The sequence below is a fragment of the Hyla sarda genome, unplaced genomic scaffold, assembly GCF_029499605.1.
Source record: "Hyla sarda isolate aHylSar1 unplaced genomic scaffold, aHylSar1.hap1 scaffold_460, whole genome shotgun sequence".
NCBI classification, from domain to species: Eukaryota; Metazoa; Chordata; class Amphibia; order Anura; family Hylidae; genus Hyla; species Hyla sarda.
Window position 1 is genome coordinate 200,233 of NW_026610473.1, and position 24,700 is coordinate 224,932.

The 24,700-nt window shown below is 46.2% G+C and overlaps 11 non-coding genes across 11 annotated transcripts; all 11 read right to left on the reverse strand.

The window, feature by feature from the left end:
- Positions 1–3,029: 3,029 nt before the first annotated feature.
- LOC130335833 (U2 spliceosomal RNA) lies at positions 3,030–3,220 on the reverse strand. The gene has a single exon (XR_008877375.1). It is a non-coding gene; the product is annotated as a U2 spliceosomal RNA (small nuclear RNA).
- Positions 3,221–5,316: 2,096 nt separating this feature from the next.
- Positions 5,317–5,507, reverse strand: LOC130335834 (U2 spliceosomal RNA). Its single transcript, XR_008877376.1, has one exon. It is a non-coding gene; the product is annotated as a U2 spliceosomal RNA (small nuclear RNA).
- A 2,096-nt stretch (positions 5,508–7,603) lies between these two features.
- Positions 7,604–7,794, reverse strand: LOC130335835 (U2 spliceosomal RNA). The gene has a single exon (XR_008877377.1). It is a non-coding gene; the product is annotated as a U2 spliceosomal RNA (small nuclear RNA).
- A 2,091-nt stretch (positions 7,795–9,885) lies between these two features.
- Positions 9,886–10,076, reverse strand: LOC130335856 (U2 spliceosomal RNA). The gene has a single exon (XR_008877396.1). It is a non-coding gene; the product is annotated as a U2 spliceosomal RNA (small nuclear RNA).
- A 2,092-nt stretch (positions 10,077–12,168) lies between these two features.
- Positions 12,169–12,359, reverse strand: LOC130335837 (U2 spliceosomal RNA). The gene has a single exon (XR_008877379.1). It is a non-coding gene; the product is annotated as a U2 spliceosomal RNA (small nuclear RNA).
- Positions 12,360–14,455: 2,096 nt separating this feature from the next.
- LOC130335839 (U2 spliceosomal RNA) lies at positions 14,456–14,646 on the reverse strand. The gene has a single exon (XR_008877380.1). It is a non-coding gene; the product is annotated as a U2 spliceosomal RNA (small nuclear RNA).
- A 2,101-nt stretch (positions 14,647–16,747) lies between these two features.
- On the reverse strand, positions 16,748–16,938 carry LOC130335840 (U2 spliceosomal RNA). The gene has a single exon (XR_008877381.1). It is a non-coding gene; the product is annotated as a U2 spliceosomal RNA (small nuclear RNA).
- A 2,093-nt stretch (positions 16,939–19,031) lies between these two features.
- Positions 19,032–19,222, reverse strand: LOC130335841 (U2 spliceosomal RNA). The gene has a single exon (XR_008877382.1). It is a non-coding gene; the product is annotated as a U2 spliceosomal RNA (small nuclear RNA).
- A 2,091-nt stretch (positions 19,223–21,313) lies between these two features.
- LOC130335842 (U2 spliceosomal RNA) lies at positions 21,314–21,504 on the reverse strand. The gene has a single exon (XR_008877383.1). It is a non-coding gene; the product is annotated as a U2 spliceosomal RNA (small nuclear RNA).
- A 2,095-nt stretch (positions 21,505–23,599) lies between these two features.
- LOC130335865 (U2 spliceosomal RNA) lies at positions 23,600–23,781 on the reverse strand. Its single transcript, XR_008877403.1, has one exon. It is a non-coding gene; the product is annotated as a U2 spliceosomal RNA (small nuclear RNA).
- Positions 23,782–24,473: 692 nt separating this feature from the next.
- Positions 24,474–24,661, reverse strand: LOC130335874 (U2 spliceosomal RNA). The gene has a single exon (XR_008877409.1). It is a non-coding gene; the product is annotated as a U2 spliceosomal RNA (small nuclear RNA).
- Positions 24,662–24,700: the final 39 nt, after the last annotated feature.

Here is a 24,700-nt window from a genome sequence, read left to right on the forward strand (position 1 = left end):
GGTGATCTTCCTCACCGCACAGATGACACTTCTTTTTTTTGTTGTTGTTGCAGGTGTCTGCTTCATGACCTCCCTCCTGGCACTTATAGCACCATGAGTGAGTACATAGGTCTTTCCCGTGCCCGTATTGTTTACATTTACGGCAAAATTCCTCCATCCCTGAATAGAACAAGTCACCATTGACCGATCCAATTTTGAATCGCCCAGGTGGATAAATCACTTTACCGTCAGGTTCCTTTTTAAATTTAACTTTAAATTTCCATTTTGTAGTCCATAGGCCATATTGGTTCAGGACTTTTCCCTTTGACAGAATATTGTCACAGAATCTAGAAAGAAAAGTTTCAATGTCTTTTTCCAGTATATATGGGCTATACATCCGTACCGTCAATATTTTCTCCTGGTTCGGAAAATGCGGGGTCACCTCCACACCCTCCAAAACTGGATTGGTCTTCTTTTGCTGGTACTTGCTGCAAAAAAAATTAAAGTCCTCTTCAGAAGCCAATATAACATCGTAGTGTCCATTTCTTGGGAATTCAAGCATAGACAGGATTTGTTCCTTCTTAATTTCCAGCAACTTGAATAAGATCTCCTCGACTACGAAACATAATCCTTTTCCTCTCTTGCAGGTATCCAATAAGGAAATCCGAACTCCATTTCTGAGCTTAGCATACTCAGGGATGCCTTCTGATGATGCTCCACTTGATCCAGCCATGTCCATCAGGATAAACACCTCCCCCACTGTAAGCAGGTAGGTGGTGGTGATCGCTCCCCGTTGTCTGGGGACTAAGCCAGCTCCCTAATAGCAGCAGGGGGGTGAAGTCCCTCCGTTAAGAAGGACGATCCCCCCAGGCAAAGGAGCCGGGTACCCCAGACACCCTCTGGCCAGACCAAGTGAGCAGAACTACACTTGATCTTAGCCAAAAGGCCGAGAAGCGATAACCGTGAAAGGGGCGGGCCCAACAAGGTCCCCTTCATGGGCACTATCACTGCTTGCTGTCAGGGAGGCTGCCAGACAATTTTCCATGCACACTCTGGGCTGGGGGGCAGTCAACCACCAGTACACACAGCAGAACCTAAACCCATACCATTATTGCTAAGCAGCAAGACAGGGGCCCATTGCACTCCCACGGGGCCTTTTTAAATGCAATCCATAACCCGGATTTGCCAGGAACCCTTCTTACTCCTCCTACTTGCATGTGACACTGGGCTTAGGATCTGCATAGGAAACACACACACAAGCACACACCTACCTTTGTTGCCTGCAGATGCCTCCTTGGCTGTCCCCAAACGGTATCAAACCAACACCCACGGGAAGCTGTAAGCATAGAGGACATGCCTGCACCCCATTGGACTTACCTGTGTGGGTTAAATCCGGGTTATTTGACAACCTATGGCGGTGATGGTTCTGCTCAGGCAGAGCAGTGCTGATGCTCCTCATAAAGCTGTCGCTGCTGTGAAGGTTCTAGGTGACATCACAAATCCCTATGGTTACATACACAACAAAGCTGGGTTGTTGTTGTTTACACTCTGCAAGGCCTGTGGAAGTGAGTGACATCATAGCACTGTAGTTCTGAGGGTTCTAGATGGATGCAACAATCTCCTGTTGCTTCTATGAAGGCCGTAATAGACGACATCACCAAACAGCTCCATAGTCACATACACAGCAAAGGAGAGATGTTGTTTACACCTAGTGATGTCAGTGGTATTGAGTGACATCATAGCACAGTGCTAAGGCTCCTGGGCCTGGACACAGCAGCGGCTGCAATATCTCAACGGAGAATACGTTTATATATATGTGTGTGTGTGCGCGTATATATATATATATATATATATATATATATATATATATATATTTCTCCGCCGAAATCACTTTTAAACCCATTTCCACCTTTTTTTCCCTTCTCTTCCTCTTACTTTTTTTTCACGTTTTTTTACGTTTTTCTCCTTTTCGCCTCTTTTCTGGGCGTATTATTCTTCTTTTTCTTCTTTTTTTTCGTCTAATGCATACCCCATCAGTGCAGCAATGCTTATTCAATACCGCCAGCAGATGGAGACACTGGGGGATAATTTTCTAAGGATTTATACTGATTTTTCCTGTCTGAATTTGTCGCACAGAAAGTTGCAGGCCAAATATGTGCGACATTTCTGCGACTTTAGCTTCTAGAGCATTTTTACAACATTATACATAGGTGCTGAATACATAAAAAGCGACTGTTCAGCGACAGACAAGTCGCATCGGCTGAAAGTAGGCCAGAATGTCAGTCCATGTTGGAGCAGGTTTAGATACAGTCTAAAGCATAGATCTCAAAGTCTGTGCACAGAATTTAGCAAGGGCCTCGCACCTTCTGATGCATCAGGTAGGTGCACAATAGCATAGCCTAACCCTCTGTACTTTGGTCTATATTGATGCGGGACATAGACAGCCAGCTGATGACCAATCCATTAGTGCAATGGATGGCTGGAAGCATTTGTCTTTGCCTTTGCAATACCACAGAAGCAATGCATGGTCAATGTACAGCAATGACACACCTGTGTGAACAGCCAGGAGACCCCCCCCCCCATGTTATGTTACATAGTTACATAGTTAGTACGGTCGAAAAAAGACATATGTCCATCAAGTTCAACCAGGGAATTAAGGGGTAGGGGTGTGGCGCGATATTGGGGAAGGGATGAGATTTTATATTTCTTCATAAGCATTAATCTTATTTTGTCAATTAGGAACATTCAGCACCCACCCGCTATCAAGGCAGCTGCCTATCATGTCATGCCCTACCTGCACAGGTGTGCTGGCTACTCAAATGATCCAATTAAGGAGGCCATTTAGTCAGCAGCAGCAGAAGTCCTGTGCCTGGACGCTCCAACAGCGGCCAGACACAAGCAGAAGCAGAAGCAGCAGAAGCAGCAGCAGCACCACCTTTTGTTTTTTGGCTGCAGAAGCAGCAGCAGCAAGGCCCACAGGGCTGGCTAGCTGGCTAGCCAGCAAGCAGGTAGCAATGAAAGTAGGAATCTTTCTTTTTAACCCTGTAAGGGGGTGGTGCACTGTACCCGAAGATACTGCCATATCGGGTCAATGCATAGGGCGACGGAAGCAAGCTTCGAAATCAGCCCCCGTTCTCAAAAATCCATTTAATATATGGTCCCCAGATAGGGGACGTATCAGATATTAAACTGATAAGAACAGATACTACACTTGATCTTAGCCAAAAGGCCGAGAAGCGATAACCGTGAAAGGGGCGGGCCCAACAAGGTCCCCTTCATGGGCACTATCACTGCTTGCTGTCAGGGAGGCTGCCAGACAATTTTCCATGCACACTCTGGGCTGGGGGGCAGTCAACCACCAGTACACACAGCAGAACCTAAACCCATACCATTATTGCTAAGCAGCAAGACAGGGGCCCATTGCACTCCCACGGGGCCTTTTTAAATGCAATCCATAACCCGGATTTGCCAGGAACCCTTCTTACTCCTCCTACTTGCATGTGACACTGGGCTTAGGATCTGCATAGGAAACACACACACAAGCACACACCTACCTTTGTTGCCTGCAGATGCCTCCTTGGCTGTCCCCAAACGGTATCAAACCAACACCCACGGGAAGCTGTAAGCATAGAGGACATGCCTGCACCCCATTGGACTTACCTGTGTGGGTTAAATCCGGGTTATTTGACAACCTATGGCGGTGATGGTTCTGCTCAGGCAGAGCAGTGCTGATGCTCCTCATAAAGCTGTCGCTGCTGTGAAGGTTCTAGGTGACATCACAAATCCCTATGGTTACATACACAACAAAGCTGGGTTGTTGTTGTTTACACTCTGCAAGGCCTGTGGAAGTGAGTGACATCATAGCACTGTAGTTCTGAGGGTTCTAGATGGATGCAACAATCTCCTGTTGCTTCTATGAAGGCCGTAATAGACGACATCACCAAACAGCTCCATAGTCACATACACAGCAAAGGAGAGATGTTGTTTACACCTAGTGATGTCAGTGGTATTGAGTGACATCATAGCACAGTGCTAAGGCTCCTGGGCCTGGACACAGCAGCGGCTGCAATATCTCAACGGAGAATACGTTTATATATATGTGTGTGTGTGCGCGTATATATATATATATATATATATATATATATATATATATATATATTTCTCCGCCGAAATCACTTTTAAACCCATTTCCACCTTTTTTTCCCTTCTCTTCCTCTTACTTTTTTTTCACGTTTTTTTACGTTTTTCTCCTTTTCGCCTCTTTTCTGGGCGTATTATTCTTCTTTTTCTTCTTTTTTTTCGTCTAATGCATACCCCATCAGTGCAGCAATGCTTATTCAATACCGCCAGCAGATGGAGACACTGGGGGATAATTTTCTAAGGATTTATACTGATTTTTCCTGTCTGAATTTGTCGCACAGAAAGTTGCAGGCCAAATATGTGCGACATTTCTGCGACTTTAGCTTCTAGAGCATTTTTACAACATTATACATAGGTGCTGAATACATAAAAAGCGACTGTTCAGCGACAGACAAGTCGCATCGGCTGAAAGTAGGCCAGAATGTCAGTCCATGTTGGAGCAGGTTTAGATACAGTCTAAAGCATAGATCTCAAAGTCTGTGCACAGAATTTAGCAAGGGCCTCGCACCTTCTGATGCATCAGGTAGGTGCACAATAGCATAGCCTAACCCTCTGTACTTTGGTCTATATTGATGCGGGACATAGACAGCCAGCTGATGACCAATCCATTAGTGCAATGGATGGCTGGAAGCATTTGTCTTTGCCTTTGCAATACCACAGAAGCAATGCATGGTCAATGTACAGCAATGACACACCTGTGTGAACAGCCAGGAGACCCCCCCCCCCCCATGTTATGTTACATAGTTACATAGTTAGTACGGTCGAAAAAAGACATATGTCCATCAAGTTCAACCAGGGAATTAAGGGGTAGGGGTGTGGCGCGATATTGGGGAAGGGATGAGATTTTATATTTCTTCATAAGCATTAATCTTATTTTGTCAATTAGGAACATTCAGCACCCACCCGCTATCAAGGCAGCTGCCTATCATGTCATGCCCTACCTGCACAGGTGTGCTGGCTACTCAAATGATCCAATTAAGGAGGCCATTTAGTCAGCAGCAGCAGAAGTCCTGTGCCTGGACGCTCCAACAGCGGCCAGACACAAGCAGAAGCAGAAGCAGCAGAAGCAGCAGCAGCACCACCTTTTGTTTTTTGGCTGCAGAAGCAGCAGCAGCAAGGCCCACAGGGCTGGCTAGCTGGCTAGCCAGCAAGCAGGTAGCAATGAAAGTAGGAATCTTTCTTTTTAACCCTGTAAGGGGGTGGTGCACTGTACCCGAAGATACTGCCATATCGGGTCAATGCATAGGGCGACGGAAGCAAGCTTCGAAATCAGCCCCCGTTCTCAAAAATCCATTTAATATATGGTCCCCAGATAGGGGACGTATCAGATATTAAACTGATAAGAACAGATACTACACTTGATCTTAGCCAAAAGGCCGAGAAGCGATAACCGTGAAAGGGGCGGGCCCAACAAGGTCCCCTTCATGGGCACTATCACTGCTTGCTGTCAGGGAGGCTGCCAGACAATTTTCCATGCACACTCTGGGCTGGGGGGCAGTCAACCACCAGTACACACAGCAGAACCTAAACCCATACCATTATTGCTAAGCAGCAAGACAGGGGCCCATTGCACTCCCACGGGGCCTTTTTAAATGCAATCCATAACCCGGATTTGCCAGGAACCCTTCTTACTCCTCCTACTTGCATGTGACACTGGGCTTAGGATCTGCATAGGAAACACACACACAAGCACACACCTACCTTTGTTGCCTGCAGATGCCTCCTTGGCTGTCCCCAAACGGTATCAAACCAACACCCACGGGAAGCTGTAAGCATAGAGGACATGCCTGCACCCCATTGGACTTACCTGTGTGGGTTAAATCCGGGTTATTTGACAACCTATGGCGGTGATGGTTCTGCTCAGGCAGAGCAGTGCTGATGCTCCTCATAAAGCTGTCGCTGCTGTGAAGGTTCTAGGTGACATCACAAATCCCTATGGTTACATACACAACAAAGCTGGGTTGTTGTTGTTTACACTCTGCAAGGCCTGTGGAAGTGAGTGACATCATAGCACTGTAGTTCTGAGGGTTCTAGATGGATGCAACAATCTCCTGTTGCTTCTATGAAGGCCGTAATAGACGACATCACCAAACAGCTCCATAGTCACATACACAGCAAAGGAGAGATGTTGTTTACACCTAGTGATGTCAGTGGTATTGAGTGACATCATAGCACAGTGCTAAGGCTCCTGGGCCTGGACACAGCAGCGGCTGCAATATCTCAACGGAGAATACGTTTATATATATGTGTGTGTGTGCGCGTATATATATATATATATATATATATATATATATATATATATATATATTTCTCCGCCGAAATCACTTTTAAACCCATTTCCACCTTTTTTTCCCTTCTCTTCCTCTTACTTTTTTTTCACGTTTTTTTACGTTTTTCTCCTTTTCGCCTCTTTTCTGGGCGTATTATTCTTCTTTTTCTTCTTTTTTTTCGTCTAATGCATACCCCATCAGTGCAGCAATGCTTATTCAATACCGCCAGCAGATGGAGACACTGGGGGATAATTTTCTAAGGATTTATACTGATTTTTCCTGTCTGAATTTGTCGCACAGAAAGTTGCAGGCCAAATATGTGCGACATTTCTGCGACTTTAGCTTCTAGAGCATTTTTACAACATTATACATAGGTGCTGAATACATAAAAAGCGACTGTTCAGCGACAGACAAGTCGCATCGGCTGAAAGTAGGCCAGAATGTCAGTCCATGTTGGAGCAGGTTTAGATACAGTCTAAAGCATAGATCTCAAAGTCTGTGCACAGAATTTAGCAAGGGCCTCGCACCTTCTGATGCATCAGGTAGGTGCACAATAGCATAGCCTAACCCTCTGTACTTTGGTCTATATTGATGCGGGACATAGACAGCCAGCTGATGACCAATCCATTAGTGCAATGGATGGCTGGAAGCATTTGTCTTTGCCTTTGCAATACCACAGAAGCAATGCATGGTCAATGTACAGCAATGACACACCTGTGTGAACAGCCAGGAGACCCCCCCCCCCATGTTATGTTACATAGTTACATAGTTAGTACGGTCGAAAAAAGACATATGTCCATCAAGTTCAACCAGGGAATTAAGGGGTAGGGGTGTGGCGCGATATTGGGGAAGGGATGAGATTTTATATTTCTTCATAAGCATTAATCTTATTTTGTCAATTAGGAACATTCAGCACCCACCCGCTATCAAGGCAGCTGCCTATCATGTCATGCCCTACCTGCACAGGTGTGCTGGCTACTCAAATGATCCAATTAAGGAGGCCATTTAGTCAGCAGCAGCAGAAGTCCTGTGCCTGGACGCTCCAACAGCGGCCAGACACAAGCAGAAGCAGAAGCAGCAGAAGCAGCAGCAGCACCACCTTTTGTTTTTTGGCTGCAGAAGCAGCAGCAGCAAGGCCCACAGGGCTGGCTAGCTGGCTAGCCAGCAAGCAGGTAGCAATGAAAGTAGGAATCTTTCTTTTTAACCCTGTAAGGGGGTGGTGCACTGTACCCGAAGATACTGCCATATCGGGTCAATGCATAGGGCGACGGAAGCAAGCTTCGAAATCAGCCCCCGTTCTCAAAAATCCATTTAATATATGGTCCCCAGATAGGGGACGTATCAGATATTAAACTGATAAGAACAGATACTACACTTGATCTTAGCCAAAAGGCCGAGAAGCGATAACCGTGAAAGGGGCGGGCCCAACAAGGTCCCCTTCATGGGCACTATCACTGCTTGCTGTCAGGGAGGCTGCCAGACAATTTTCCATGCACACTCTGGGCTGGGGGGCAGTCAACCACCAGTACACACAGCAGAACCTAAACCCATACCATTATTGCTAAGCAGCAAGACAGGGGCCCATTGCACTCCCACGGGGCCTTTTTAAATGCAATCCATAACCCGGATTTGCCAGGAACCCTTCTTACTCCTCCTACTTGCATGTGACACTGGGCTTAGGATCTGCATAGGAAACACACACACAAGCACACACCTACCTTTGTTGCCTGCAGATGCCTCCTTGGCTGTCCCCAAACGGTATCAAACCAACACCCACGGGAAGCTGTAAGCATAGAGGACATGCCTGCACCCCATTGGACTTACCTGTGTGGGTTAAATCCGGGTTATTTGACAACCTATGGCGGTGATGGTTCTGCTCAGGCAGAGCAGTGCTGATGCTCCTCATAAAGCTGTCGCTGCTGTGAAGGTTCTAGGTGACATCACAAATCCCTATGGTTACATACACAACAAAGCTGGGTTGTTGTTGTTTACACTCTGCAAGGCCTGTGGAAGTGAGTGACATCATAGCACTGTAGTTCTGAGGGTTCTAGATGGATGCAACAATCTCCTGTTGCTTCTATGAAGGCCGTAATAGACGACATCACCAAACAGCTCCATAGTCACATACACAGCAAAGGAGAGATGTTGTTTACACCTAGTGATGTCAGTGGTATTGAGTGACATCATAGCACAGTGCTAAGGCTCCTGGGCCTGGACACAGCAGCGGCTGCAATATCTCAACGGAGAATACGTTTATATATATGTGTGTGTGTGCGCGTATATATATATATATATATATATATATATATATATATATATATTTCTCCGCCGAAATCACTTTTAAACCCATTTCCACCTTTTTTTCCCTTCTCTTCCTCTTACTTTTTTTTCACGTTTTTTTACGTTTTTCTCCTTTTCGCCTCTTTTCTGGGCGTATTATTCTTCTTTTTCTTCTTTTTTTTCGTCTAATGCATACCCCATCAGTGCAGCAATGCTTATTCAATACCGCCAGCAGATGGAGACACTGGGGGATAATTTTCTAAGGATTTATACTGATTTTTCCTGTCTGAATTTGTCGCACAGAAAGTTGCAGGCCAAATATGTGCGACATTTCTGCGACTTTAGCTTCTAGAGCATTTTTACAACATTATACATAGGTGCTGAATACATAAAAAGCGACTGTTCAGCGACAGACAAGTCGCATCGGCTGAAAGTAGGCCAGAATGTCAGTCCATGTTGGAGCAGGTTTAGATACAGTCTAAAGCATAGATCTCAAAGTCTGTGCACAGAATTTAGCAAGGGCCTCGCACCTTCTGATGCATCAGGTAGGTGCACAATAGCATAGCCTAACCCTCTGTACTTTGGTCTATATTGATGCGGGACATAGACAGCCAGCTGATGACCAATCCATTAGTGCAATGGATGGCTGGAAGCATTTGTCTTTGCCTTTGCAATACCACAGAAGCAATGCATGGTCAATGTACAGCAATGACACACCTGTGTGAACAGCCAGGAGACCCCCCCCCCATGTTATGTTACATAGTTACATAGTTAGTACGGTCGAAAAAAGACATATGTCCATCAAGTTCAACCAGGGAATTAAGGGGTAGGGGTGTGGCGCGATATTGGGGAAGGGATGAGATTTTATATTTCTTCATAAGCATTAATCTTATTTTGTCAATTAGGAACATTCAGCACCCACCCGCTATCAAGGCAGCTGCCTATCATGTCATGCCCTACCTGCACAGGTGTGCTGGCTACTCAAATGATCCAATTAAGGAGGCCATTTAGTCAGCAGCAGCAGAAGTCCTGTGCCTGGACGCTCCAACAGCGGCCAGACACAAGCAGAAGCAGAAGCAGCAGAAGCAGCAGCAGCACCACCTTTTGTTTTTTGGCTGCAGAAGCAGCAGCAGCAAGGCCCACAGGGCTGGCTAGCTGGCTAGCCAGCAAGCAGGTAGCAATGAAAGTAGGAATCTTTCTTTTTAACCCTGTAAGGGGGTGGTGCACTGTACCCGAAGATCCTGCCATATCGGGTCAATGCATAGGGCGACGGAAGCAAGCTTCGAAATCAGCCCCCGTTCTCAAAAATCCATTTAATATATGGTCCCCAGATAGGGGACGTATCAGATATTAAACTGATAAGAACAGATACTACACTTGATCTTAGCCAAAAGGCCGAGAAGCGATAACCGTGAAAGGGGCGGGCCCAACAAGGTCCCCTTCATGGGCACTATCACTGCTTGCTGTCAGGGAGGCTGCCAGACAATTTTCCATGCACACTCTGGGCTGGGGGGCAGTCAACCACCAGTACACACAGCAGAACCTAAACCCATACCATTATTGCTAAGCAGCAAGACAGGGGCCCATTGCACTCCCACGGGGCCTTTTTAAATGCAATCCATAACCCGGATTTGCCAGGAACCCTTCTTACTCCTCCTACTTGCATGTGACACTGGGCTTAGGATCTGCATAGGAAACACACACACAAGCACACACCTACCTTTGTTGCCTGCAGATGCCTCCTTGGCTGTCCCCAAACGGTATCAAACCAACACCCACGGGAAGCTGTAAGCATAGAGGACATGCCTGCACCCCATTGGACTTACCTGTGTGGGTTAAATCCGGGTTATTTGACAACCTATGGCGGTGATGGTTCTGCTCAGGCAGAGCAGTGCTGATGCTCCTCATAAAGCTGTCGCTGCTGTGAAGGTTCTAGGTGACATCACAAATCCCTATGGTTACATACACAACAAAGCTGGGTTGTTGTTGTTTACACTCTGCAAGGCCTGTGGAAGTGAGTGACATCATAGCACTGTAGTTCTGAGGGTTCTAGATGGATGCAACAATCTCCTGTTGCTTCTATGAAGGCCGTAATAGACGACATCACCAAACAGCTCCATAGTCACATACACAGCAAAGGAGAGATGTTGTTTACACCTAGTGATGTCAGTGGTATTGAGTGACATCATAGCACAGTGCTAAGGCTCCTGGGCCTGGACACAGCAGCGGCTGCAATATCTCAACGGAGAATACGTTTATATATATGTGTGTGTGTGCGCGTATATATATATATATATATATATATATATATATATATATATATTTCTCCGCCGAAATCACTTTTAAACCCATTTCCACCTTTTTTTCCCTTCTCTTCCTCTTACTTTTTTTTCACGTTTTTTTACGTTTTTCTCCTTTTCGCCTCTTTTCTGGGCGTATTATTCTTCTTTTTCTTCTTTTTTTTCGTCTAATGCATACCCCATCAGTGCAGCAATGCTTATTCAATACCGCCAGCAGATGGAGACACTGGGGGATAATTTTCTAAGGATTTATACTGATTTTTCCTGTCTGAATTTGTCGCACAGAAAGTTGCAGGCCAAATATGTGCGACATTTCTGCGACTTTAGCTTCTAGAGCATTTTTACAACATTATACATAGGTGCTGAATACATAAAAAGCGACTGTTCAGCGACAGACAAGTCGCATCGGCTGAAAGTAGGCCAGAATGTCAGTCCATGTTGGAGCAGGTTTAGATACAGTCTAAAGCATAGATCTCAAAGTCTGTGCACAGAATTTAGCAAGGGCCTCGCACCTTCTGATGCATCAGGTAGGTGCACAATAGCATAGCCTAACCCTCTGTACTTTGGTCTATATTGATGCGGGACATAGACAGCCAGCTGATGACCAATCCATTAGTGCAATGGATGGCTGGAAGCATTTGTCTTTGCCTTTGCAATACCACAGAAGCAATGCATGGTCAATGTACAGCAATGACACACCTGTGTGAACAGCCAGGAGACCCCCCCCCCCATGTTATGGTACATAGTTACATAGTTAGTACGGTCGAAAAAAGACATATGTCCATCAAGTTCAACCAGGGAATTAAGGGGTAGGGGTGTGGCGCGATATTGGGGAAGGGATGAGATTTTATATTTCTTCATAAGCATTAATCTTATTTTGTCAATTAGGAACATTCAGCACCCACCCGCTATCAAGGCAGCTGCCTATCATGTCATGCCCTACCTGCACAGGTGTGCTGGCTACTCAAATGATCCAATTAAGGAGGCCATTTAGTCAGCAGCAGCAGAAGTCCTGTGCCTGGACGCTCCAACAGCGGCCAGACACAAGCAGAAGCAGAAGCAGCAGAAGCAGCAGCAGCACCACCTTTTGTTTTTTGGCTGCAGAAGCAGCAGCAGCAAGGCCCACAGGGCTGGCTAGCTGGCTAGCCAGCAAGCAGGTAGCAATGAAAGTAGGAATCTTTCTTTTTAACCCTGTAAGGGGGTGGTGCACTGTACCCGAAGATACTGCCATATCGGGTCAATGCATAGGGCGACGGAAGCAAGCTTCGAAATCAGCCCCCGTTCTCAAAAATCCATTTAATATATGGTCCCCAGATAGGGGACGTATCAGATATTAAACTGATAAGAACAGATACTACACTTGATCTTAGCCAAAAGGCCGAGAAGCGATAACCGTGAAAGGGGCGGGCCCAACAAGGTCCCCTTCATGGGCACTATCACTGCTTGCTGTCAGGGAGGCTGCCAGACAATTTTCCATGCACACTCTGGGCTGGGGGGCAGTCAACCACCAGTACACACAGCAGAACCTAAACCCATACCATTATTGCTAAGCAGCAAGACAGGGGCCCATTGCACTCCCACGGGGCCTTTTTAAATGCAATCCATAACCCGGATTTGCCAGGAACCCTTCTTACTCCTCCTACTTGCATGTGACACTGGGCTTAGGATCTGCATAGGAAACACACACACAAGCACACACCTACCTTTGTTGCCTGCAGATGCCTCCTTGGCTGTCCCCAAACGGTATCAAACCAACACCCACGGGAAGCTGTAAGCATAGAGGACATGCCTGCACCCCATTGGACTTACCTGTGTGGGTTAAATCCGGGTTATTTGACAACCTATGGCGGTGATGGTTCTGCTCAGGCAGAGCAGTGCTGATGCTCCTCATAAAGCTGTCGCTGCTGTGAAGGTTCTAGGTGACATCACAAATCCCTATGGTTACATACACAACAAAGCTGGGTTGTTGTTGTTTACACTCTGCAAGGCCTGTGGAAGTGAGTGACATCATAGCACTGTAGTTCTGAGGGTTCTAGATGGATGCAACAATCTCCTGTTGCTTCTATGAAGGCCGTAATAGACGACATCACCAAACAGCTCCATAGTCACATACACAGCAAAGGAGAGATGTTGTTTACACCTAGTGATGTCAGTGGTATTGAGTGACATCATAGCACAGTGCTAAGGCTCCTGGGCCTGGACACAGCAGCGGCTGCAATATCTCAACGGAGAATACGTTTATATATATGTGTGTGTGTGCGCGTATATATATATATATATATATATATATATATATATATATATATATATTTCTCCGCCGAAATCACTTTTAAACCCATTTCCACCTTTTTTTCCCTTCTCTTCCTCTTACTTTTTTTTCACGTTTTTTTACGTTTTTCTCCTTTTCGCCTCTTTTCTGGGCGTATTATTCTTCTTTTTCTTCTTTTTTTTCGTCTAATGCATACCCCATCAGTGCAGCAATGCTTATTCAATACCGCCAGCAGATGGAGACACTGGGGGATAATTTTCTAAGGATTTATACTGATTTTTCCTGTCTGAATTTGTCGCACAGAAAGTTGCAGGCCAAATATGTGCGACATTTCTGCGACTTTAGCTTCTAGAGCATTTTTACAACATTATACATAGGTGCTGAATACATAAAAAGCGACTGTTCAGCGACAGACAAGTCGCATCGGCTGAAAGTAGGCCAGAATGTCAGTCCATGTTGGAGCAGGTTTAGATACAGTCTAAAGCATAGATCTCAAAGTCTGTGCACAGAATTTAGCAAGGGCCTCGCACCTTCTGATGCATCAGGTAGGTGCACAATAGCATAGCCTAACCCTCTGTACTTTGGTCTATATTGATGCGGGACATAGACAGCCAGCTGATGACCAATCCATTAGTGCAATGGATGGCTGGAAGCATTTGTCTTTGCCTTTGCAATACCACAGAAGCAATGCATGGTCAATGTACAGCAATGACACACCTGTGTGAACAGCCAGGAGACCCCCCCCCCCATGTTATGGTACATAGTTACATAGTTAGTACGGTCGAAAAAAGACATATGTCCATCAAGTTCAACCAGGGAATTAAGGGGTAGGGGTGTGGCGCGATATTGGGGAAGGGATGAGATTTTATATTTCTTCATAAGCATTAATCTTATTTTGTCAATTAGGAACATTCAGCACCCACCCGCTATCAAGGCAGCTGCCTATCATGTCATGCCCTACCTGCACAGGTGTGCTGGCTACTCAAATGATCCAATTAAGGAGGCCATTTAGTCAGCAGCAGCAGAAGTCCTGTGCCTGGACGCTCCAACAGCGGCCAGACACAAGCAGAAGCAGAAGCAGCAGAAGCAGCAGCAGCACCACCTTTTGTTTTTTGGCTGCAGAAGCAGCAGCAGCAAGGCCCACAGGGCTGGCTAGCTGGCTAGCCAGCAAGCAGGTAGCAATGAAAGTAGGAATCTTTCTTTTTAACCCTGTAAGGGGGTGGTGCACTGTACCCGAAGATACTGCCATATCGGGTCAATGCATAGGGCGACGGAAGCAAGCTTCGAAATCAGCCCCCGTTCTCAAAAATCCATTTAATATATGGTCCCCAGATAGGGGACGTATCAGATATTAAACTGATAAGAACAGATACTACACTTGATCTTAGCCAAAAGGCCGAGAAGCGATAACCGTGAAAGGGGCGGGCCCAACAAGGTCCCCTTCATGGGCACTATCACTGCTTGCTGTCAGGGAGGCTGCCAGACAATTTTCCATGCACACTCTGGGCTGGGGGGCAGTCAACCACCAGTACACACAGCAGAACCTAAACCCATACCATTATTGCTAAGCAGCAAGACAGGGGCCCATTGCACTCCCACGGGGCCTTTTTAAATGCAATCCATAACCCGGATTTGCCAGGAACCCTTCTTACTCCTCCTACTTGCATGTGACACTGGGCTTAGGATCTGCATAGGAAACACACACACAAGCACACACCTACCTTTGTTGCCTGCAGATGCCTCCTTGGCTGTCCCCAAACGGTATCAAACCAACACCCACGGGAAGCTGTAAGCATAGAGGACATGCCTGCACCCCATTGGACTTACCTGTGTGGGTTAAATCCGGGTTATTTGACAACCTATGGCGGTGATGGTTCTGCTCAGGCAGAGCAGTGCTGATGCTCCTCATAAAGCTGTCGCTGCTGTGAAGGTTCTAGGTGACATCACAAATCCCTATGGTTACATACACAACAAAGCTGGGTTGTTGTTGTTTACACTCTGCAAGGCCTGTGGAAGTGAGTGACATCATAGCACTGTAGTTCTGAGGGTTCTAGATGGATGCAACAATCTCCTGTTGCTTCTATGAAGGCCGTAATAGACGACATCACCAAACAGCTCCATAGTCACATACACAGCAAAGGAGAGATGTTGTTTACACCTAGTGATGTCAGTGGTATTGAGTGACATCATAGCACAGTGCTAAGGCTCCTGGGCCTGGACACAGCAGCGGCTGCAATATCTCAACGGAGAATACGTTTATATATATGTGTGTGTGTGCGCGTATATATATATATATATATATATATATATATATATATATATATATATATATTTCTCCGCCGAAATCACTTTTAAACCCATTTCCACCTTTTTTTCCCTTCTCTTCCTCTTACTTTTTTTTCACGTTTTTTTACGTTTTTCTCCTTTTCGCCTCTTTTCTGGGCGTATTATTCTTCTTTTTCTTCTTTTTTTTCGTCTAATGCATACCCCATCAGTGCAGCAATGCTTATTCAATACCGCCAGCAGATGGAGACACTGGGGGATAATTTTCTAAGGATTTATACTGATTTTTCCTGTCTGAATTTGTCGCACAGAAAGTTGCAGGCCAAATATGTGCGACATTTCTGCGACTTTAGCTTCTAGAGCATTTTTACAACATTATACATAGGTGCTGAATACATAAAAAGCGACTGTTCAGCGACAGACAAGTCGCATCGGCTGAAAGTAGGCCAGAATGTCAGTCCATGTTGGAGCAGGTTTAGATACAGTCTAAAGCATAGATCTCAAAGTCTGTGCACAGAATTTAGCAAGGGCCTCGCACCTTCTGATGCATCAGGTAGGTGCACAATAGCATAGCCTAACCCTCTGTACTTTGGTCTATATTGATGCGGGACATAGACAGCCAGCTGATGACCAATCCATTAGTGCAATGGATGGCTGGAAGCATTTGTCTTTGCCTTTGCAATACCACAGAAGCAATGCATGGTCAATGTACAGCAATGACACACCTGTGTGAACAGCCAGGAGACCCCCCCCCCCCATGTTATGTTACATAGTTACATAGTTAGTACGGTCGAAAAAAGACATATGTCCATCAAGTTCAACCAGGGAATTAAGGGGTAGGGGTGTGGCGCGATATTGGGGAAGGGATGAGATTTTATATTTCTTCATAAGCATTAATCTTATTTTGTCAATTAGGAACATTCAGCACCCACCCGCTATCAAGGCAGCTGCCTATCATGTCATGCCCTACCTGCACAGGTGTGCTGGCTACTCAAATGATCCAATTAAGGAGGCCATTTAGTCAGCAGCAGCAGAAGTCCTGTGCCTGGACGCTCCAACAGCGGCCAGACACAAGCAGAAGCAGAAGCAGCAGAAGCAGCAGCAGCACCACCTTTTGTTTTTTGGCTGCAGAAGCAGCAGCAGCAAGGCCCACAGGGCTGGCTAGCTGGCTAGCCAGCAAGCAGGTAGCAATGAAAGTAGGAATCTTTCTTTTTAACCCTGTAAGGGGGTGGTGCACTGTACCCGAAGATACTGCCATATCGGGTCAATGCATAGGGCGACGGAAGCAAGCTTCGAAATCAGCCCCCGTTCTCAAAAATCCATTTAATATATGGTCCCCAGATAGGGGACGTATCAGATATTAAACTGATAAGAACAGATACTACACTTGATCTTAGCCAAAAGGCCGAGAAGCGATAACCGTGAAAGGGGCGGGCCCAACAAGGTCCCCTTCATGGGCACTATCACTGCTTGCTGTCAGGGAGGCTGCCAGACAATTTTCCATGCACACTCTGGGCTGGGGGGCAGTCAACCACCAGTACACACAGCAGAACCTAAACCCATACCATTATTGCTAAGCAGCAAGACAGGGGCCCATTGCACTCCCACGGGGCCTTTTTAAATGCAATCCATAACCCGGATTTGCCAGGAACCCTTCTTACTCCTCCTACTTGCATGTGACACTGGGCTTAGGATCTGCATAGGAAACACACACACAAGCACACACCTACCTTTGTTGCCTGCAGATGCCTCCTTGGCTGTCCCCAAACGGTATCAAACCAACACCCACGGGAAGCTGTAAGCATAGAGGACATGCCTGCACCCCATTGGACTTACCTGTGTGGGTTAAATCCGGGTTATTTGACAACCTATGGCGGTGATGGTTCTGCTCAGGCAGAGCAGTGCTGATGCTCCTCATAAAGCTGTCGCTGCTGTGAAGGTTCTAGGTGACATCACAAATCCCTATGGTTACATACACAACAAAGCTGGGTTGTTGTTGTTTACACTCTGCAAGGCCTGTGGAAGTGAGTGACATCATAGCACTGTAGTTCTGAGGGTTCTAGATGGATGCAACAATCTCCTGTTGCTTCTATGAAGGCCGTAATAGACGACATCACCAAACAGCTCCATAGTCACATACACAGCAAAGGAGAGATGTTGTTTACACCTAGTGATGTCAGTGGTATTGAGTGACATCATAGCACAGTGCTAAGGCTCCTGGGCCTGGACACAGCAGCGGCTGCAATATCTCAACGGAGAATACGTTTATATATATGTGTGTGTGTGCGCGTATATATATATATATATATATATATATATATATATATATATATATTTCTCCGCCGAAATCACTTTTAAACCCATTTCCACCTTTTTTTCCCTTCTCTTCCTCTTACTTTTTTTTCACGTTTTTTTACGTTTTTCTCCTTTTCGCCTCTTTTCTGGGCGTATTATTCTTCTTTTTCTTCTTTTTTTTCGTCTAATGCATACCCCATCAGTGCAGCAATGCTTATTCAATACCGCCAGCAGATGGAGACACTGGGGGATAATTTTCTAAGGATTTATACTGATTTTTCCTGTCTGAATTTGTCGCACAGAAAGTTGCAGGCCAAATATGTGCGACATTTCTGCGACTTTAGCTTCTAGAGCATTTTTACAACATTATACATAGGTGCTGAATACATAAAAAGCGACTGTTCAGCGACAGACAAGTCGCATCGGCTGAAAGTAGGCCAGAATGTCAGTCCATGTTGGAGCAGGTTTAGATACAGTCTAAAGCATAGATCTCAAAGTCTGTGCACAGAATTTAGCAAGGGCCTCGCACCTTCTGATGCATCAGGTAGGTGCACAATAGCATAGCCTAACCCTCTGTACTTTGGTCTATATTGATGCGGGACATAGACAGCCAGCTGATGACCAATCCATTAGTGCAATGGATGGCTGGAAGCATTTGTCTTTGCCTTTGCAATACCACAGAAGCAATGCATGGTCAATGTACAGCAATGACACACCTGTGTGAACAGCCAGGAGACCCCCCCCCCATGTTATGTTACATAGTTACATAGTTAGTACGGTCGAAAAAAGACATATGTCCATCAAGTTCAACCAGGGAATTAAGGGGTAGGGGTGTGGCGCGATATTGGGGAAGGGATGAGATTTTATATTTCTTCATAAGCATTAATCTTATTTTGTCAATTAGGAACATTCAGCACCCACCCGCTATCAAGGCAGCTGCCTATCATGTCATGCCCTACCTGCACAGGTGTGCTGGCTACTCAAATGATCCAATTAAGGAGGCCATTTAGTCAGCAGCAGCAGAAGTCCTGTGCCTGGACGCTCCAACAGCGGCCAGACACAAGCAGAAGCAGAAGCAGCAGAAGCAGCAGCAGCACCACCTTTTGTTTTTTGGCTGCAGAAGCAGCAGCAGCAAGGCCCACAGGGCTGGCTAGCTGGCTAGCCAGCAAGCAGGTAGCAATGAAAGTAGGAATCTTTCTTTTTAACCCTGTAAGGGGGTGGTGCACTGTACCCGAAGATACTGCCATATCGGGTCAATGCATAGGGCGACGGAAGCAAGCTTCGAAATCAGCCCCCGTTCTCAAAAATCCATTTAATATATGGTCCCCAGATAGGGGACGTATCAGATATTAAACTGATAAGAACAGATACTACACTTGATCTTAGCCAAAAGGCCGAGAAGCGATAACCGTGAAAGGGGCGGGCCCAACAAGGTCCCCTTCATGGGCACTATCACTGCTTGCTGTCAGGGAGGCTGCCAGACAATTTTCCATGCACACTCTGGGCTGGGGGGCAGTCAACCACCAGTACACACAGCAGAACCTAAACCCATACCATTATTGCTAAGCAGCAAGACAGGGGCCCATTGCACTCCCACGGGGCCTTTTTAAATGCAATCCATAACCCGGATTTGCCAGGAACCCTTCTTACTCCTCCTACTTGCATGTGACACTGGGCTTAGGATCTGCATAGGAAACACACACACAAGCACACACCTACCTTTGTTGCCTGCAGATGCCTCCTTGGCTGTCCCCAAACGGTATCAAACCAACACCCACGGGAAGCTGTAAGCATAGAGGACATGCCTGCACCCCATTGGACTTACCTGTGTGGGTTAAATCCGGGTTATTTGACAACCTATGGCGGTGATGGTTCTGCTCAGGCAGAGCAGTGCTGATGCTCCTCATAAAGCTGTCGCTGCTGTGAAGGTTCTAGGTGACATCACAAATCCCTATGGTTACATACACAACAAAGCTGGGTTGTTGTTGTTTACACTCTGCAAGGCCTGTGGAAGTGAGTGACATCATAGCACTGTAGTTCTGAGGGTTCTAGATGGATGCAACAATCTCCTGTTGCTTCTATGAAGGCCGTAATAGACGACATCACCAAACAGCTCCATAGTCACATACACAGCAAAGGAGAGATGTTGTTTACACCTAGTGATGTCAGTGGTATTGAGTGACATCATAGCACAGTGCTAAGGCTCCTGGGCCTGGACACAGCAGCGGCTGCAATATCTCAACGGAGAATACGTTTATATATATGTGTGTGTGTGCGCGTATATATATATATATATATATATATATATATATATATATATATTTCTCCGCCGAAATCACTTTTAAACCCATTTCCACCTTTTTTTCCCTTCTCTTCCTCTTACTTTTTTTTCACGTTTTTTTACGTTTTTCTCCTTTTCGCCTCTTTTCTGGGCGTATTATTCTTCTTTTTCTTCTTTTTTTTCGTCTAATGCATACCCCATCAGTGCAGCAATGCTTATTCAATACCGCCAGCAGATGGAGACACTGGGGGATAATTTTCTAAGGATTTATACTGATTTTTCCTGTCTGAATTTGTCGCACAGAAAGTTGCAGGCCAAATATGTGCGACATTTCTGCGACTTTAGCTTCTAGAGCATTTTTACAACATTATACATAGGTGCTGAATACATAAAAAGCGACTGTTCAGCGACAGACAAGTCGCATCGGCTGAAAGTAGGCCAGAATGTCAGTCCATGTTGGAGCAGGTTTAGATACAGTCTAAAGCATAGATCTCAAAGTCTGTGCACAGAATTTAGCAAGGGCCTCGCACCTTCTGATGCATCAGGTAGGTGCACAATAGCATAGCCTAACCCTCTGTACTTTGGTCTATATTGATGCGGGACATAGACAGCCAGCTGATGACCAATCCATTAGTGCAATGGATGGCTGGAAGCATTTGTCTTTGCCTTTGCAATACCACAGAAGCAATGCATGGTCAATGTACAGCAATGACACACCTGTGTGAACAGCCAGGAGACCCCCCCCCCATGTTATGTTACATAGTTACATAGTTAGTACGGTCGAAAAAAGACATATGTCCATCAAGTTCAACCAGGGAATTAAGGGGTAGGGGTGTGGCGCGATATTGGGGAAGGGATGAGATTTTATATTTCTTCATAAGCATTAATCTTATTTTGTCAATTAGGAACATTCAGCACCCACCCGCTATCAAGGCAGCTGCCTATCATGTCATGCCCTACCTGCACAGGTGTGCTGGCTACTCAAATGATCCAATTAAGGAGGCCATTTAGTCAGCAGCAGCAGAAGTCCTGTGCCTGGACGCTCCAACAGCGGCCAGACACAAGCAGAAGCAGAAGCAGCAGAAGCAGCAGCAGCACCACCTTTTGTTTTTTGGCTGCAGAAGCAGCAGCAGCAAGGCCCACAGGGCTGGCTAGCTGGCTAGCCAGCAAGCAGGTAGCAATGAAAGTAGGAATCTTTCTTTTTAACCCTGTAAGGGGGTGGTGCACTGTACCCGAAGATACTGCCATATCGGGTCAATGCATAGGGCGACGGAAGCAAGCTTCGAAATCAGCCCCCGTTCTCAAAAATCCATTTAATATATGGTCCCCAGATAGGGGACGTATCAGATATTAAACTGATAAGAACAGATACTACACTTGATCTTAGCCAAAAGGCCGAGAAGCGATAACCGTGAAAGGGGCGGGCCCAACAAGGTCCCCTTCATGGGCACTATCACTGCTTGCTGTCAGGGAGGCTGCCAGACAATTTTCCATGCACACTCTGGGCTGGGGGGCAGTCAACCACCAGTACACACAGCAGAACCTAAACCCATACCATTATTGCTAAGCAGCAAGACAGGGGCCCATTGCACTCCCACGGGGCCTTTTTAAATGCAATCCATAACCCGGATTTGCCAGGAACCCTTCTTACTCCTCCTACTTGCATGTGACACTGGGCTTAGGATCTGCATAGGAAACACACACACAAGCACACACCTACCTTTGTTGCCTGCAGATGCCTCCTTGGCTGTCCCCAAACGGTATCAAACCAACACCCACGGGAAGCTGTAAGCATAGAGGACATGCCTGCACCCCATTGGACTTACCTGTGTGGGTTAAATCCGGGTTATTTGACAACCTATGGCGGTGATGGTTCTGCTCAGGCAGAGCAGTGCTGATGCTCCTCATAAAGCTGTCGCTGCTGTGAAGGTTCTAGGTGACATCACAAATCCCTATGGTTACATACACAACAAAGCTGGGTTGTTGTTGTTTACACTCTGCAAGGCCTGTGGAAGTGAGTGACATCATAGCACTGTAGTTCTGAGGGTTCTAGATGGATGCAACAATCTCCTGTTGCTTCTATGAAGGCCGTAATAGACGACATCACCAAACAGCTCCATAGTCACATACACAGCAAAGGAGAGATGTTGTTTACACCTAGTGATGTCAGTGGTATTGAGTGACATCATAGCACAGTGCTAAGGCTCCTGGGCCTGGACACAGCAGCGGCTGCAATATCTCAACGGAGAATACGTTTATATATATGTGTGTGTGTGCGCGTATATATATATATATATATATATATATATATATATATATATATATATTTCTCCGCCGAAATCACTTTTAAACCCATTTCCACCTTTTTTTCCCTTCTCTTCCTCTTACTTTTTTTTCACGTTTTTTTACGTTTTTCTCCTTTTCGCCTCTTTTCTGGGCGTATTATTCTTCTTTTTCTTCTTTTTTTTCGTCTAATGCATACCCCATCAGTGCAGCAATGCTTATTCAATACCGCCAGCAGATGGAGACACTGGGGGATAATTTTCTAAGGATTTATACTGATTTTTCCTGTCTGAATTTGTCGCACAGAAAGTTGCAGGCCAAATATGTGCGACATTTCTGCGACTTTAGCTTCTAGAGCATTTTTACAACATTATACATAGGTGCTGAATACATAAAAAGCGACTGTTCAGCGACAGACAAGTCGCATCGGCTGAAAGTAGGCCAGAATGTCAGTCCATGTTGGAGCAGGTTTAGATACAGTCTAAAGCATAGATCTCAAAGTCTGTGCACAGAATTTAGCAAGGGCCTCGCACCTTCTGATGCATCAGGTAGGTGCACAATAGCATAGCCTAACCCTCTGTACTTTGGTCTATATTGATGCGGGACATAGACAGCCAGCTGATGACCAATCCATTAGTGCAATGGATGGCTGGAAGCATTTGTCTTTGCCTTTGCAATACCACAGAAGCAATGCATGGTCAATGTACAGCAATGACACACCTGTGTGAACAGCCAGGAGACCCCCCCCCCATGTTATGTTACATAGTTACATAGTTAGTACGGTCGAAAAAAGACATATGTCCATCAAGTTCAACCAGGGAATTAAGGGGTAGGGGTGTGGCGCGATATTGGGGAAGGGATGAGATTTTATATTTCTTCATAAGCATTAATCTTATTTTGTCAATTAGGAACATTCAGTACCCACCCGCTATCAAGGCAGCTGCCTATCATGTCATGCCCTACCTGCACAGGTGTGCTGGCTACTCAAATGATCCAATTAAGGAGGCCATTTAGTCAGCAGCAGCAGAAGTCCTGTGCCTGGACGCTCCAACAGCGGCCAGACACAAGCAGAAGCAGAAGCAGCAGAAGCAGCAGCAGCACCACCTTTTGTTTTTTGGCTGCAGAAGCAGCAGCAGCAAGGCCCACAGGGCTGGCTAGCTGGCTAGCCAGCAAGCAGGTAGCAATGAAAGTAGGAATCTTTCTTTTTAACCCTGTAAGGGGGTGGTGCACTGTACCCGAAGATACTGCCATATCGGGTCAATGCATAGGGCGACGGAAGCAAGCTTCGAAATCAGCCCCCGTTCTCAAAAATCCATTTAATATATGGTCCCCAGATAGGGGACGTATCAGATATTAAACTGATAAGAACAGATTTTTTTTTTTTTTTTTTTTAAAACCGAGGAACGTGCTTTCGATTCACCCAAAGTGCAAGAAAAAGTGCAAACGTGTTACACTAAAAAAACGTGCACAAAGGATGCGGTCTATCGCAAGCCCTTCTCCGATAGGAGAGAGGCCCCCCAACAAACCTTACCCTTCGCCTCCGGACCAAAAGGTACCTGCGAGGTTCCAGGTTCGATGTCCCTTTTCGCCGAAGCTACTAGGGGACCACAAATGCTCCCGGCATCCCCCTTGGCGTTAGCCAAGGTATCTGCCCGCAGAGCCGATTACGGTAGGTACCCTGCCAAAGCAGGAGTACCCGGGGTGTTTGCAGGGAGGTGCGGAACCTAATGGCCACACACACCTCCCCTAGACCACCAGGAGGGACACCCAGAAGGGCTACCGCATCCTGACAAATCCTGTGAACACACAACACGCAAAAAGTGACACAGTGAGACAAAAAAGAAATAAATAAGTGAATGTGTGCAGATATACTGCCCGGACATCCGGCCGGATCTATAAAAATTTCTCTGATCCTAGCCAGAAGGCCGGGAATCAAGAGGTGAGTGCCACAAGGTGAAGAGATTATGGTGCCCGTGCTTCAACTCAGTGAGCCTATTCTCCCAGTGAGTTTCGGCACCTCGGGGTCACCACTCCCCGAGGCACAAAGTACCTCGGCTCTAGACCCTCTCAGCCTCATGGCGAGACCCGGAGGGAACAGGTCACATCGGGGCAGCCGTCGAGCTGATTCCTCAGAACCAGCCCCGGAAAGCCCTGGTACACCTGCATCCTCCATGCAGCACCCATCCCCACCAGCCCCATACCGGCGTTACTGTCCACCGGCATGAAAAACTGATAAGAACAGATACTACACTTGATCTTAGCCAAAAGGCCGAGAAGCGATAACCGTGAAAGGGGCGGGCCCAACAAGGTCCCCTTCATG